This window comes from Megalopta genalis, chromosome 12, assembly GCF_051020955.1.
Source record: "Megalopta genalis isolate 19385.01 chromosome 12, iyMegGena1_principal, whole genome shotgun sequence".
In the NCBI taxonomy this organism is placed as follows: domain Eukaryota; kingdom Metazoa; phylum Arthropoda; class Insecta; order Hymenoptera; family Halictidae; genus Megalopta; species Megalopta genalis.
Window position 1 is genome coordinate 4,791,198 of NC_135024.1, and position 17,864 is coordinate 4,809,061.

At 42.0% G+C, this 17,864-nt stretch overlaps 1 protein-coding gene across 1 annotated transcript in view; it reads right to left on the minus strand.

Moving 5' to 3' along the window:
• The window catches only part of LOC117228925 (uncharacterized), a 176,583-nt gene extending 159,005 nt beyond the window's left edge, over positions 1 to 17,578 (minus strand). The window contains exon 1 of the mRNA XM_076525749.1: positions 15,656 to 17,578. The gene's annotated coding sequence lies outside the window, so the exon portion shown is untranslated. The remainder of the gene's footprint in view (positions 1 to 15,655) is intronic.
• Between the last annotated feature and the right edge of the window lie 286 nt (positions 17,579 to 17,864).

The following is a 17,864-nucleotide window of genomic DNA, read 5'->3' on the forward strand; positions in this document are numbered from 1 at the left end:
AATAGTTTTATCTTGATTATCGCTAATTTATTAATACAATTTAAGTTTACTTATAATAGTAACACTAACAGCTGTGTTACAATAGTTTTATTTTATATAAGACAATTATTTTAAAAGCCATCTAAAAAATTCATTGACAGGATGAAATTGAAAAAGAAAATCAAGCACATTTTAAAAGAATTAACTGGTTGAGGTGAATGAGAAATTCTTTGTAATTGAATACATACGAATAATTCTTTTAATTGAAATAAAAACATCTTTATTCTATCAATTCGTGAACTCTTTATCGAGATGAAACACGATGCAACGGAATCGTAATGGAGCCGATCGATCGATCCGAAATTCCACGATTCGGCGTGACAATTGCACGCAGCTTCCATGGGAACACGTATAATTCCGTTAGCTGGGAATAAAAGGCCGGGGGATCGAGAAAAAAAAACGCGGCGAGCGAGGACAAAAATTGCTTGCGATTAATTTTCTGGCAGCCGCTTAAAACATTGTGACTTATTCTTAACAGGACGATTACCGAGCAATAAATCATAACGTTCCGAAAGCCGAACATGATAACTAATCGTGAAATTAATGCAGCAGCTGGTAATCGTAGTTATAAATTCGAGCGATTAACTCGCAAAATGGCTGGACGTTCTTTCGTTGAAAAATATTGTACGAACTCGTACCATAATTCATCGGGCACGGTGATTCACCAGTTCGAAACGGCCAACGAGATGGCAAGGATTTAAAATTAAGCGAATCTTGTGCGCCGTGTTGATCTGCGAGTCCTCTTTGCACGCGACGCATGCCTTTTTCAGGTTGAACGGACTGCAAATTCGCGAAAATATATAGCATAGCGTACAGTCGGGTATTGTACAACACGTTGCGTCGACTAACGAAATTCTTCGCCATCTTGGGAAACCGTTCCGCGGATTATTTATGCCCGCGTGATTTATCAAAAGAGCATTGCTTTTCAAATTTCATTGTTGTCTTCAATGATACGTCTTCTGCTTCTGTTTACGCTTCTGTTTGACTTTATTGATAACATTTACTGGTAACAACGCTAATCATAATACTTTATAAATATTTTATAAATAGCACATGGCTTTGCATTTATTTCTCAAAATTAATTATGTCGAAAGCCTTGATCTGTTTTGCGAACTCAGCTTGCATGGAACAATAAATTATTATATAAGAAATATCGTAAAGGAACGAAACTTGAATTTGAGAAATACAATTTCTATTTTATAATGAATAAAATTACGATCTCAGATTTACCTGTTCAACTAAACTAATTATTATTTTCCTACTTTCAGTATTGGTAATGCGAGTTTCTTTTTTCACGAAATTATAACATTTCGCATATCGACAATTTGTCGGAAATCTGAAATTCAGTGTACGAACACTTTTTACGACGACTGTGTACGTGTTCCTTTTAATTGATTTAGAAAATATTTAGCTCGCAGAAAAATCCGCAGCCTAATTATCGCTATCGTGAGAGATTTTTTGCCGCGTAAACGTCAAGAATGAAATGTTACTTCGGAGAACACGATCGAACGCAGAAAAGTCTGATTGAAACGGTCTCTCTCGACAGGGCCGATCTCGATCCGAGCCGCGTGTCCCAGCCGAGAAAGACTTAGACAGACTCTCGCGATCGACGCGATCGCCATTACGCAGTTTTACAGCTAATTAATAGCGCGGCGGTCGCGGCCGGTGGAGACCAGGAATTTTTCAAGCAATTATTTGTTTCGCCGGTAGCGGTGCGCGCGAGCACGCAACTCCGCTTAGGGGACCCGGGCCTCGTTTTATGCATTGTGTTCAATTTCCCCGGGTTTGTTTGCTTTCTCAGATTAAATCTGAAAGCGAGGCAAATTGAGGAACCAGCCGCGAAGCGTCCGCGATTTAATTAACGAATCGAACAGCGCGCTGTAAACGTCGCACACAAACACGAATTGTGCATGTCAGCTGGACGAAACCCGAGATTTATGTTGCACAATCGAAGCGCCAATAGTATCTTTACATGCACGTAGTTATTTATTTATTGGCTTTTACATTTTGATTTCGTTAGGCATTGCATTGCTTTCATGTTATTCTTTATATTAGTAAACAATCAGGGTTTTTAATCTCTCTGCTATCTTAAGTTTCAATTACTTAATTGTTTCGTAAATGCGTACGATGATAAAAAGATGGATTGTTCTTGAATTTTTGATTTTGACAGGAATATAATTGAATAAAAAAATTATTAATTTTCAATTCATTATATTTAGACCACCCAGATGCTTATTATTGTTGAAATATCGTTTCGTCAATTCGTTCATTGATCTCATTCAATGGAATAATTTCATTCATTTCGATTATTTCAGACCGTTTAATTATAAAACGAATAATTATATTTAAATTTAATCAGTCCTCATCAGAATGAAGTAATAATTATCCTCCAATGAAATATTCTTATAATGAACTTCCTGTCAATTAAAATAAATTTTAATATGAAATGAGGTCATCAGTAACCACAACAGATCGGTTAAAGGTTAAAAATCCCACTGGCTATAATTTCGTGTTTTTTTTTTTGTTCCAGTAACTGATTCAATCCTTTCGAGTTCAATTGGAAGTCGCGAAACGCAGAAGCATGCAGCTAACTGCTGGTTTCGGAAGATTCACGTGACAGCAACGACGGCCAAGGGACCGCCGACATCGATCAGATCGAATCGTCTAATCTCCTTAATTACTGGTTTCCGTTATAGAGGCGGGTTTTTGAAAGCGCGTGGAAAGCCCGATTCCCAGGGCAATCGTACTTCACTTTCTCCGTACGCCGAGTGCCGAAGTTATTTGCATGCATACGTTCAGCATCGATGAAGTTACTCGGTGTTGCAGCGAATACCGCTTGCGAGAAACTTCTTCCTTTTATTCATATGTACCGCGCACCGCCGAAGTAATATTTACTCGATTAGAATACTCGTTATTTAACGGTGCAGACAATATATACTTAACGGGTATCCATTAAATTGTTGATTTTATGGATTTATGACAAAGGTGAGCAAACGGAGTTCGAGATAGCAGAGAAAATGAAGGGAATTTACGGACGCCGACGTGTCGTTTGCAACTTATCGAAACGATTAAGGGAAGTAAGAATTTCCTATTTAGTTATTAATTTCTTATAATCGATGCTGCAAATATTTATTCGTCCCGAAGATCTGCCGGTGTATTCGTCGCTGTCGTTTCTGTTTCTGTTTGGTCGGCTCCGTCGACGCTAGACCCGTCGAGCAGGTTAAAGAGTAACGCATGTGTTCAGTAACAAACGTTACAACAAATCAACATGCGTTCTCTCCTGCTGACTCTCGGCTATTGACTTTTCTGTGCGCAGATCGTGCCGATAATATTTAAAGCCATCGCGGACGCATCAGATTAAAACGTCTAGATGAAACGTCTTCTTGTCGGAAAAGATGGCATTTTTCCATACTTCATCGCAGCGCATATGATTTCGATTTTAGCCATAAGCAGAAATTTGGGGGCAGGCGTTTAGTTACTATGCAAAAACACCAGCATGCAAAATTTGTATCAGAATGGACGCAGATGAATTCGTGGATTTGTTAGAAGATAATTTAATTCAATTTGTTGAAGACATACATTATACTTGAATGTATAAATAAAATATAAAAATAATACATGAATGATGTACACTTGAAATTAACAAATTATGTTTCACTTACTTACTTGAATATATAAATAAAATATAAAAATAATATATAAATAATACATGAATGATGTACACTTGAAATTAACAAATTATGTTTCACTTACTTACTTGAATATATAAATAAAATATAAAAATAATATATAAATAATATACACTTGAAATTAACAAATTATGTTTCACTTACTTACTTGAATATATAAATAAAATATAAAAATAATATATAAATAATATACACTTGAAATTAACAAATTATGTATCACTTACAACAGCACAACATAAAGAAATCATTTTGCAACACGAACGGAGCGTAATCAACACATTTTACCGTATCAAAAAATAAAAAAATGTGTAACTTCTTACACCAGGAAACGCCGTAAAATCATTTGTATTCACTTTTTAAAGATCCTGGAACTCTTCGAAGTTCTGATTTCGAATGCAATTAATGGATATCTTCGTGCCAATGCATTTACAAGCAGATCCAGTTCTCACGATATCGTTTTACACGATGTGTTTCGAACAAACAAGGGCTGAATCTGAGAACAACACTTGCAGTACAGTGCCCGAGTGAGTTGTCGAGCGAATTAAGGATCGTGTAAATTTGTCGTGGCACTGGTTTGCCGACCAATCGCCGAACGACTGTTTAGTAGGACAATGCGAGAAAAAAGCGTACTTTTTAACGATTTCCATTTATAATGACCTGTTCCGGAAGACGGTTGTATACATTTTTTACGTTTATAGCATCAAAAGAGATACGGGACTATCAAGAAAGGCAGCGCAACTTAATTGCACAGCCAAGAAAGCGGTCCTCGGTGTATTTTTTTGCGCAGCAATTAAAGATTTACGAGGTGTTAAGAGAGTGTGTGTATGTGTGCGTGTGTGAGAGAGAGAGAAAAAGAGAGTACATCCAGTTCTCTTAAATACGTAACCCAGATAGCTATCATAATAAAGTGGATTGTCATCCAATTTTGTTTTAAGGGAGCACCGCTTTTTCCTTACCTGCGCTGCTATTCCCGGTCTCGATTAAAAATTTATAATGAAGACACACTGGGAGGTATCCTCTTGTCGTCTCCAAGACCCTAAGTTTTTTCACTTAACCTAATTAGAGAAATGAAGAATATACCGTGGTCGTTTGCGGTGACACGACGTTCGATCTTCTCTCGAACGACATGAGATTTTATGGGAAAAAAAATTTCTGCGAACATTCCGCTCCAATTAAGAGCAGAACATTAACACAAAATAGGTATGCCGTTGGTCATTATTAAACCGGAATGTGATTTTTAGCTTATCGAACAGCGTTTGGTCAACGATTTCTGTCCTTTTGGAAGGAAAATAGTACGGATTCTTCAGTCCACTGGATACGATCAATTTCTCTGACGTCATTAATTGGGAAACCAATCAAGATTACTGCAACGTACACGTATAACAGGTCCCGCTCATCCATCAAGCGTATTGGAGTTTTTTTTTTAGCGACCGTGTACGAAGCATTAGTTAAGTATAGACACGCCTTCGAGGTTCTAAGGCACCTGGAACCAGCAATCAAATTGATCGCTTGCGTAAAGAGAGCCGCGGAGAACGAAACAATTAGGTCAACGAGTATATCTCGAAATGCGAAGTCCGTAAAAATTTAAGTTGGCGAGTCGAAAATCGCATACAACCAGAAGCAATATAAAATTAACGATTTCTTTGATTTATATTAATTGAATGTTGACTATTTACATTAATTTGAGTTTATGATTTTCTAAATCTTATTTCTTAATACAAGTGAACTATATATGTATGTACGTTTTTATAAAATTTTATCTGAAAATCACACAACTATAAGTTCTATAATAACTTTGTAATAACTATTTGGAGCCAGTCGAATAATAAGTAGTTTACCGAGAATATTTGTTACATGAATAATTATAATTACGTCTAATGTCTCTCAATAATCTTAACTATTTCATTTAAATTCGTAAACGAAGAAACAAACTAGTTCATCAATTTTGATATTATAACCACGCTTGATTTCGAAATTGATCTTGGTCCAAACAGTTCGTTAGAATGACGTTCAAATCGTGGTCAATATCTGATTGAAATGTATCTCAAAGAAAATATTTAGAAAATGTCTCTGGTACAAAATCAGAAATCGAATAAGCGTTACTTCATCCGATAACCAGAAAAAGTGTAAAGAAAAATTAACACTAGAACCATCCAGCATTGAACGCTAATCTGCTAACTAATCCACCGATCTGCTTTATTTTATAACAATAACAAGATTCGCCTTACTTAAACATCATAAGATTTAACGAGCAAGCAAAAATGAATTAAAAAGGATCGCGTCAGTTTAGAATGCGGAATTCCGGCTACCTTTTTCCCTGCACAACGAATTATAATTTACTTGACGAGTATCCAAGGCCCGCAAAGTGTCCCATCGAGCCGGCGCGTTCCTAACGGCCGCCTTGAATCAGGCCCGTTCTTCATTTGTTATCGACGGTCGGGCCCCTTTCCGCGTTTTAGACAATCGTAAGTCAACGGTGAAAGTAGTTAGTGACACTGAACGGCGAGCTTTAATGCAAATCGAACGGAGGATCTCGCCGACGTAGGCCCCCCATTTGCATAACGTATTGTTGCTTTTGTGGCCGGGCCGGCTTGGCGCGGAGTTACGACGAGCACCGTCGGAGAAATCCATTCCGAAGCGGGCCCGTAAAAGTGGCCGCAACCAGCCGGCAAATAATTCGACGTGCACGCTAACGGGGATATCGTTATCGTGGGCCGGCAACGTGAAATCGTGCAAGAACCGAGGCGGCGGCTCAGCGTCGCGTCGCGTCGATCCGATCGATGCACTCCTCAGCCACTATTTTTCGGCCGTTTCCACACCGCCAGCGAACCGAAAGTCTTGCGAGAATTTTCCTCGAGCGATCGTTTCGCTCGCGATTTCGCAAACCAGACTTATTCCGGCATATTTCATCCGGCTTGGGAATCGCCGATTTTAACCCTTAAATACATATTGTTGCCAATTGTCTACATTCCAGTTCCACTTGATTTTATTCGAAAACCTGAGTACGCGCGTTTCCGAACACACGTTGATAACAATAGACAATAGATCATGTGCGAAATAAAAGACTTGACATTACTTTTGGCGAGTAAGTTATATGTTTTTTGACATTTGAATGTGCTGGGTGATAACTTCCAGGTTGCAAAGGATTTTCACGGACCGAGTGCATCGAATGCAAGGTTGCTTTGTGTCGCAACAAAAATCGCAATTGCTTTGCTGCATCTCATTTATAAATAATGTGAAAATTCCTATACTAATAGATAATATAAATACATGACCATTTGTTTACGTCTACAATAATTTTAGTAATAAACGCATGTTGTTGCCAAAAGTCTACATACAACTTTTTTTCAAAATAAATACTCAATATTATTACCTGGATTTTTCTATTTATTTTTTACGTAACATATGACTACATTCCTATAAAAAACGATTTTTTAAAATTCAAAACAAAAAATCATGCATTTAAGGGTTAAAGGCCGGGCAAGCGATTCGGCTTTGATCTGTTCATGGGACCACGAATCGAATCGGTTAGCTACTGGAAAAAGTTCTTAAAAGATCGTCGAAAAGCGACGGAAGTCTTATCTGTACCTAATCCATCATATTATTTCGATTAATTTAATACGACGACTTCGTCCGAAATTATTCCGTAGAAGAAAATCATCGAGCTCCTTACAGATGAGTCTTTGGAAAGACTATTTTAACAGCGGATTTACGGAACCCGTCAAAATGACGAGTCACTAATTTTTTGATTTACAATTGTCTAAATTATTTATTCGATGTATGTGTCACTTGGAGGAAATATTATAACAAGACTCGTTAAAAACCAGAATAAATGTCTTATCGTTATTTTTAGAAACTTATATGAAACAGGCTGCTTTCAGTGCTCCGTGAATCTGGTGTTAACAGACTTTCGATAAATGAAGTGTCGAGCGACGATATTTAGAAAGTGAGAACATGCGACATGCAACGTTTTTCTTTGTAATCATAGATATTAGGTAGCTTCGTAATCACAGATGCTACACCAAATTCGTTTCTTATCTTTTTCCACGCGGAATCATCCTCTGCTCGGTTGCACTGCGAATTCCGGTCTACCCTGTATACAGCAAAAATTGTCTCTAGACTACGAAATTTTATAGAAAACATTCTCTCGAGCTACTTTCAGTCTTGAAATAGAAAGAACGAACGTGCGAATGGAATCTAAGTTTTACGCGCTGAATTATCGAGTACAGAGACGTCACCAGAATCCACAATATCTAGCACAATTAAAATCTAATGGAGCCAACGTTACAAACGCACCTCAGAGAATAACAAGATGTCATACGATTCGTACAATATCTTGTTTTAACGAACAATTCGTATATTATCTCCGTACGGTAAACAATTTAACCAGTTCACTGCGGCGCCTTCTTTCAAACGTCTGAGCAATCGAGGTGCCGGTAGAACCGAAGTTATCGGTGCTGAAGTCCGAGGAACAAAAACGAGATAAACGATACAGTCCACAGCCGACGAGGAACGCCGCGTCCGCGTTCGTCCGCCATTGCTCCAGAAACAATTAGCCCGGAAAGCACGGAAGTCTCTCCCGAAAAACGGTTTCCGCGCGTAGCTGGTTGGTTTCGTGCGGCGACAAAAATCCGGCAAGCGGCCGGCCACTTTCGACGAAGAAATAGGCGAGAGAAACGGAGAAATTGAAAAAGAGAGATTCTAGCGTTTTCTTGCGACGAGTCGGATCGTTTACCAGGCGACGCCGAGTGTCGCGGCGGCGGCAGCAGCAGCCACGAGTCGACGACAAAAAAAGTAAAATCCGATCGGCCGGCTCGTTACGGATATTTTTCCGGCGTCGGCGAGCCTGGAATGCCAACCGGTGAAATAAAGAGCGTGGCCGTGTCCCTAAATCCTCGATCAATCCGGTCGCAAGAAGAAGATCCATGACCCGGTCGCTGGGAAACCGTTCCAGACACCTATCCCCGGCAGCGTTCCCTTTTTTCTTCGTTCGCTCGTTTCCGCGAGCGAATTCCCGCGCGAAATTACTCGGTCGCCGCTTGAATAAGATCAATCGATAGATCCGTAGGCGAGCTACGCGCCTCGGGTGTTATATTCGCATCCAGAATTATGCAATGCCGGCGTGAAATTAGATCCCCGCCTCCTTAAGTGAACGCAACCGCGCACCTTTGTTCCACGGAGGTCGCGCGAGCCCCTTGGTCATCGCCTTCTCCCTTTCTAGCTCTCTCTCTCTCTCTCTCTCTCTCTCTCTCTCTCTTTCCCTCTCTTTATGCTCTTCTTTCTATTCTGTTGTAAATATTAACCGTTTGAGTCCCAGGGGTTATTCAGAAAACATGATCGAAAAATGCCGAGCAGCGTGATAGCGCGCTTGTCTTAATTAACTGCGAAGGGAACCAAGCGGTGCGATAGCGCTCGTAAAGATCGACAAACAAAACAAAAAGAAAAGAAAGCAGCTATGCGATGTACGTGCGTCACTAAAGTTTGATCGCGACACGTGATCTGAACAGCACGATCACGCTGCTTGGGACTCAAACCGTTAAAGAGATTAGTTCACAGTACAATAACTAAAATACTTCTTTTAATTTTGCTGGAATAACGAACAAAAATAAGAAACTCTCGTTTTTATCTATTTTATATAAACGTGGATCGACAATTTAAAAAATGCGTTTCATAGATCCCGGTAACTTACACGTACACTGAAAATTTCATCGAAATCGGTTGACGCATTGGAAAGTTTGTTACTTTTTGGTAGATTGATCATCGAAAAGGAAAGAATAAACCGCGATAAATTAATCGGACGTAATTGTTTCTCGTAAAGGTCGCTCACCGGGATTTATTGCTACCTTGCGGCGCGACTTCACATGCGGGTTTGACTCTCGTAAACAGACTTCGTTCTTTGGTATTCCGTTCAGATACCTCGTCCTATTCTGGGATCTCTGTAACAATACTTCGAATGTTACGTTTTGTTGCGCGGATTTTGCAATGATCTCTATTAACGTTCGGCCACCCAGGGAATTGCAATACCAATTGATACGAAACGTATTGTTACAATTCGGATATTTCACTTTTTAATACAGTAATGAAGAATTACATTTGAACATCCATGTAATCGATACTTCAAGTTCAATATTTCTTCACCCTGAAGTTACCCTAAAATTGAAACCGTGGAATTCGGTACGTGACAATGAATTTTATAAATGTTGTCTCGAACAGTCGAATATTTCCAAACGAAAACGGGGTTTTCAAGACGGCGCCGTATAGTCGCATTCGTTTAAATCAATTTTATCAAGGGAGCATCCGAAAGAGCACTTTTACATCGCGCCAAACAGGTTTCTACAAAGCAGAATTGGATTCACAGTTAATGAAAGAGACTGTTTGAACGATCGGGCTTCGGTCCAGGCAATGAAATCAATCTTAGGTACTTCACCGTTTAATATTCGCGAACCGAACTGACAAAGTTCAATCATCGCTGTACAAAACTCGTTATGTGTTTCGAATGCGGCATGGACCGTTTACGCGTCGTCGTATTTCATGTTACGAACCCGTTTACGCGCGATAATTGTGCGACATGCCAAAACGTGGCAGCTGGTGTGGTCTGATTGCTCGTCTCGGTGGATTTACGCTGTCAATCTTTCCTCCTTCGTGAAAGTTATAACTTTTTGGCAACGTCTGCCGACAAGAAAATGCTGTCCTCCTTTTCGGACGTAGTACGATTTAAGGTTTCTTCGTGTCGTGTTTCTTTGCACTAATAATCTCAAATATTAAACATTGAGAGGTTCAATTCTAAACATTTCCACGTACCAATACAAATCGGAGTGCATTTGCACGTAATATTAACGTTGGTTCGTTATTATTATTCTTATTAAACGAACAAATGATTTGAACAGCTTCTGACGAAATATACATCGATTGTTAAACATTATATTTAACATAATTATCGAGCACAAAAATCGTGGCCACTCCATATTGTATTTTAATTACAAATACAGTAAATTCTATCCAATTTCCCCTCAGCTTATAAACAAAAATTAATCAAATAATCGTATCTCCTCTTCCCAAGTTGTCCATTTTCGTTTACAAGCTGAGGGACAATTGGAGAGAATTTACAGTATTAATTATACTTCATAATAATGATAAGTTATTACATTTCGGTATTATCTTTTCATATTACATAATTATGTTTCATAACAATAATAATAATTTGTTACAAACTGTGCCCGAACAAATAGACGTACCCAGAATTTCCCAACAAAAGCGCTCGTACAATCCCCAATTGTTGCAGAATAAAGAATCCAAAAATCCACCATTTAGACGCGAGTTTCGTTGTTCCGTTGTCAAAAGCGATCTTTTTAACCGATTCAATCGAAACCGATGAAAATGAAAACGTCGCGCTAATAAACGGACAGCGACTTCGAACACATGTCACGAGTTTTTACCGCCGGCAAACTGGATCCCGCCGTTAGCAGAGATCTTGAACAAGACGTGAACTCCGATCAAGATCCCGGAGATTTTCGAGCGGCCGTAATTTTCAGTGGCGCGTACGCCACGAGGCGAAACGCCGCGCCGCGCCGCGCCGTTGAGAATGAAATCTCGAGGATGACGCAGCCTCTTCGTACGCGCGCTGAAAGGACTTATCAATCATCCGTTTCGAGCGTCGCTCAATCGATCGTGATTGGATTATTTCGAAACGATCGTGCACGGCGAATGCACGACGCGGGCCGAGGCGCAGTCACGCTGGGACACTATGACGAAACGATAGCGATTTTTATTGCACGACGGCCAGAAAAATGTTTCGACAGCCATCATGCGGGCACCGAGCATAGTTCCAGTGACACGGACGGATCAGATAATCGCGGGACCCTGCGGGTCGGGACCGTCGAAACGGAGTAATCGATCGCGGTTCGATTACTGGGGCAAAATTTGCTTCGGGAATTTCATTCGGAAATTTGCTTTCCGCTCCCGAGACCAGCGGAAAGCGTTCCAGATTTTTTTTTATTCCGATATCTGTAGTCGCAGCTTCAAAAAGAAAAAGTTTACTTATTAACCAGATGGCAATTTTTGTCAGAATTTTTTTCCCTTTTTTTTAAGCTTATGTATTATTATATTAATTATGTATTATTATTATATTATTATTATATTAATTATTATTATATTATTATTATATTATTATATTATTATTATATTAATCTGTATCCCTCGTGTTTGGAATCTGCCTACATGACAATATCTAACACCGAATAGTTTTCCTATAAATAAATTAAGCTTTGTTAGGCGAGAATTAACATTTTTGAAGTATTGAACAGGATAGGGAACGTTACGAAACGACGAGTCTCTGCTACTGAATGCAATTCCGCCAACGTGTCTGATTATGAATTACTGCAGCTACTTACCGCGAAAGAATCTACGATGAACGAATCCTATTTCTTTAATATCGATTATGGTACTGGTCGACGGTTATATTGTACTAAATCGTTAGAAGAATCAAACAATTTATATAGATTAATTTTATAAGATGTATAAAAAGGCAGTATTGAAAATTTCATTAATTGTCAAAGTTTCGTTTTCATGATTACTGTAAGTTTGATATGCTGATTTCGAAGGATAGAAAATAATATTTTAATATACTTTGCACATCGTGGAACTGCATTTTCTAAACAATCTGTAATACTAAACACTTTTACGTTATCGAAAAGGCCGTATTTACTGTGCAGTTATTAAACGACAGCAATAAAATACAATGTGTCAGAATAACTGGTTTTACAATACAAGAAGCAAATTGCTGAAACGGACAATTAAACGGTTTATTTCCAAGGCGATTGAATATGCTTAATTACATGTAAAAATCATTCAAGGAAAACCGTGGTCGAACAGGATTATAATTCATGAAGAGCTTAACTTCGTATCAAATCTGCAATAGTAAATGCGACTACGAGAACATGAAATACTGGAATTTGAAAAGAAATACACAGCAGAGGTTATCCAAGCATTTTATGAACGCAGTAACTCTCTCGGAGAATCGTACAAAATCAGAGAATTAAATTCGGTATTTCGGGATCATCCAAGTTACATTTCGATACGAAAATTGCTATAAAACTTTCAATTACGACGCAATGAAATTCTGCGGATCAATAACGATTAATTATCAGCAGTGTCACCATTTAAAGACAAATTAGACAGACCACTTGTAAGATAAACACTTCATTTTAATCATTTTCCAGATACAGTACAGAAAAAAAAACAGAATAAATTCGATTGAAAACGGAAGTATCTCTGGTCCGTAAACATGTTATTCATTGTAATCCTATGTTTGACTACTTACCAAGGCACAGTGAACTCGTGACATTTGCGAGTGCGACCCAAATCATGATCGATACTTCCGTTTCCAGCGATATTTGTTCAGTTCTCTTCGTCGATCTTGTTCGGTACCTCAAGAATCATTAAGAAAAAATTCAAGTGTACGCACACTTTTTACATTAGCAAAATTGTCCTTAAGCGTATCATCGAATAATAATAGAAAATTCATGTTAAGATGCCAAATTCCCTTATAGAAAGCTCAATGATAAATCAAACACTTCGTCACTCTTAATAAAAATCGTTTTTTGAGTAAACAATTTAAACGACACTATCACATTACGTTACCATTGGTATTATTACCTTGAAAATGTAACAGAAACAATTCTTGACAGGTAAGGATTCAAACATTGTAGACAAAGCACGTGAGAAAGTTTGTTCTCCCGTACCATTAAATGGCTACTTAAGGACTATCTCCTATCTCGAATGGCTTTGAGACAGCCGCGAGCCGAAACGTTTAAGAGAAACTTTTATTAGATGACAACAATCGTACAATTTCATGTAGAATAGCTGTTACACACACGCAGCGTCGGTACAAAAAGCTTGTCAATCTGGTACCATTTAACGGCCGGTTAAAAACTATTTCTTATCTCGAATGGTTTTGAAACAATGAAAGATACAATCGCTTAGACGAGTGACGCTCTGCTTGGCAAAATTTGTGTCGCTATAAAAAGTTCGCTCCCCCTCGTACCATATTTAATGGCTATTTAAAAACCAGCTCGTATCTCGAGAATAGCTTCGCGACAGCCAAGGGTTCGAACGCTTAACCGAGTTACGCTGTACGTGGCAAACTTTGTGTTCGCATAAGGAGTTTGCACCCTGGCGCCATTTAACGGTCATTTAAGAACTGACTCGTACATTGAACGGCTTCGAGACCGCCGAGCCTCCCAAACGCACAGCCGGGTTACGCCGTGCGTGGCGAAATTTGTGCCCCTATAAAACGGATGCTTTCATCTGCCATTTGACGACCACTTAAAAACTATTTCGTATCTCGAATAGCTTCGTGGAGAAGACAACCGAGGATTCGAACACTGGGGATACAACGTGCGCGGCGATGTTTGTGTCGCTGTGAAAACTTTGCTCCCTTGTACCACTTAATGGTTGTTCGAAAGACTATTATATCGAAGGACTAGTTTAGTTCGTAACTTGAATAGCCTTGAAACAACCAAGGGTTCGATCAGGGCAGAGTTTTTATCGGTACAAAAACTTTGCTCCCTTGTACCGTTTAATGACTGCTCAAACAGTACAGTAAATTCTGTCTCTAATTAACCCTCAGCTTGTAAACGAAAATAGACAATTTTGAAAGAAGAGACACGATTATCATTTATACTTGCTATCAATTATTATAGTTATCATTTTTATAGTTGCCGATTGTCAACAATTACAAAAACGAGATGCGAGGCTCGAATAATGGTATCTCCTGTTCCCAAATTGTCCATTTATGTTTACAAGCTGAAGGACAATTAGGGAGAATTTCCTGCATCTCGAATAACTTCGAGACAATCAAGGGTGCCAAGCAACGAGGGTACAGTTTACGTGGCAATGTTTGTGTCGCTGTAAAAACTTTGTTCCCTTGTACCACTTAATGGTTGTTCGAAAGACTATTATATCGAAAGACTACTTTAGTTCGTAACTTGAATAGCCTTGAAACAACCAAGGGTTCGATCAGGACAGAGTTTTTATCGGTACAAAAACTTTGCTCCCTTGTACCGTTTAATGGCTACTTGAACAGTACAGTAAATTCTGTCTCTAATTAACCCTCAGCTTGTAAACGAAAATAGACAATTTTGAAAGAAGAGACACGATTATCATTTATACTTGCTATCAATTATTATAATTATCATTTTTATAGTTGCCGATTGTCAACAATTACAAAAACGAGATGTGAGGCTCGAATAATGTTATCTCCTGTTCCCAAACTGTCCATTTTTCTGTACAATCCGGACGTCAATTAGGGAGAATTTAGTGTATTTTGAGTCTCGAATAACTTCGAGACAACCAAGGTTGCCATGAGGGTATAGTTTACGTGGCAATGTTTGCGTCGCTATAAAAAAGTGTGCTGACCTTGTACAATTTATTGTCCACCGAAAAACTATTTCGTATTTCCGGCTTCGATAGAACGAAGGGTCCTAAACGCTCGTTAGACGTCGTACGTGGCAAAGTCTGTACCATTTGACGGCGGAATGGCTGTAACACGCGTGCAGTGTCGGTAGCGTGCGACAGCGAGGCTCGCGTTCCGCGGCGTGTGTGGCTGGCGCGAGCGAGTCCTCTGCCCACACGACGGTTCCCGATGGGCTGGTGCTGGTGTCCGCAGACGAGCGAGCGCGCGTATCAAAAACGTACACGATCGAGCGGATACACGGATACGCGGCTCGGCAAGGGGACACGCTCGCACGATCGTCCGGGATCACGCGAACCGGCGTCTAAGCGCGTTCACGCACACACACACACGCACACACATACACACATATACACAGCTGCACACAGATCCGCGAGGAATCGGTATGCGCGCGGGCGCGCGCGCGCGCATGTGTACTATACCGGAACGGAGCGGAATGGATCGGAGAGTGACTAACCTCTGCGAATAGAAGATGGACGTCCGCCGGATGGCTGGCAGGAGTAGTAATCCTTGGTCGACAGCTGACTCGTCTCCCTCGACTGGTAAACCGGCTACCGAGATCCCGGATCGGGGATCGTTCACAAAACGCTCGAAGACGGTCTAATCCACGGCATACCGAACTCGCGGCGGCTCTCCTCGACTCCTCCTCCTCCGAGAGCGGTTCGGTTGGTCAGGAGGGTCGTCGTTGTCACAGTGTCACAGAAAAAAACAACAACCGAAGAAGCACCGAGGGTCCGTCCGCGCGATTCGGTATATCACGCGTGCTTTACGTGCGTGTGCCTGTGGCCCCCTCGTGTTTGCGCCTGTGGGTGCGCGCGTGCACGCGTGACGGCCTGGTTGGACGGCCAGGAGAGGACGGAATAGCACGGAGAGGCGGCGGGCACGGCGAGTCGCGCGGGAGCCGACAGAAGAGGAAACCCGGCCCGGTTGCCGAACGTTCGAGTCACACGGAAGGAAGAGCGGCGCAGGAAGCCAGCCAGCCCAACAAGCCACGCACAACAAGCAAGGAGAACGGGACGTCCACGCGCTGGCTCGCGCGCCCGGAAACACGCTACCAGATGTTGATGTTCCTGCGAGGACCACGGTCCTGGCCGCGGACGCTTCTTACACGGGAAAAACACTCTCACTCGCGATCGACACCGGACGCGCCTCCTGTTCCGTTAGCTTCCACGCCGATCCACGTCGTCGCCGATCTCCTCGCCGGTCCCCTTTTTTCTTTTCAGTCCCTGCTCCGTCCCGACGTCGACGACAGAATCCGCATAGCGGTCCGCGGCGACCGATATACGTTCGAACAACCACTGGACCAGCGCGACAAAGCTCGTCGGTTCAACCACGGGAGTTCTCTACCGGAGTACAGAGGAGAGATATACGTTCACCGACGACGATCGCGACCGACCGGATCAGCTCTTTTTGGATCAGCTCTCTGTGTCGCGGTTGTACGCGGCGGCCGAGTCAACGCCGCGCGGCTCGGTTGCGTCGTGCTAGCCCGGTGACGGTGAATCCGGGAACGGTGATCCTAGCTGCGATCCAACCCGATCCAACGTGGATCCAGCTGTTTGCGGATGCCGATGTTGTCCGGGACAGTGTCACGCGGCCATAAACCGTATTGCTCGCCGGCGACCGTGCGACTGTACGCGTGGTGGAGGTGGAGGAAGGAGGAGATCGAGGTAGCGGTAGGTAGTGGCGGAGGTAGAGGTGGGGAAGGAGGAGAACCTTCTTCGTGTTCCTCTTCGAGACTGCCTTGGTGCACGTTCGGCTGCTGCTGTTGCCGCTGCTGATCTCCTCGAATTCGCTTCTCCCCGAGCCTGGGGACGGGCCTCGACACCAGGAATCCGTTTTTTACACGGCTGGAAGCCGGATGTTGGCGCGAACGGAAAGAGGAACGGTCCGCCGCGCGATCTCTTTCTCCTCGTTCGCGGTTCGAAGAAAGTCGGGCGAAACGGAACCACCGTCGCGGACAGAGAGAGTGAGTGAGCGAGAGAGAGCGAGAGAAAGAAAGAGAGAGAGAGAGAGAGAGAGAGAGAGATACAGAGAGAAAGAAAGAGGACAGAAGAAACGAAATTGTACCTGAATCGCGAGTCGAGAAATCGGCGTCGCACGATTTCCTGGTTTCACCAATCCCCTGCAGCTGGCCGACGTGTCTGTCGACGATCTCGCTCGGGGAGCCGTTGTTGTCTGGCGGATGAGATCGTCGTACCCGATCCCGGCGCCGCAAGAAACGAGAACATGAAGAACGAGGGGAAAACGTGGAAGGAAACGGGGAAGCCGTGTAACGACGAAGAGAAACTCGTGTCGAGCTCGGAACGGCGACGGCCGCAGAGGCACCGCGACGGACGTCGGCAAGGCAAGGTAAGGCACTGCTGCCGCAATGTCTTACGGTGGCCGCGGTGCGCTCTATGGCGTGCATCATGGTGGACTTGCAGCGGTATACCTCGCTGGCTCGGCGCAGCCCGACGAAAGGGGGTAGAGAGTCGTCGGCTGGCGAAGGAAAAAGAGGCGACGCGTTCGCCGGACAGAGAACAGCGTACCGAGTACAACGAGCTGAGAGAATATATACTAGGTAGGTAGGTAGGTATGTATTTCGCCTCGGGCAACTCCAGGTATAGCGGTACTTCGACCCCTCCCCGCGCCCTCTCTGACCCCCTACTCTCGCGCGCGATACCACC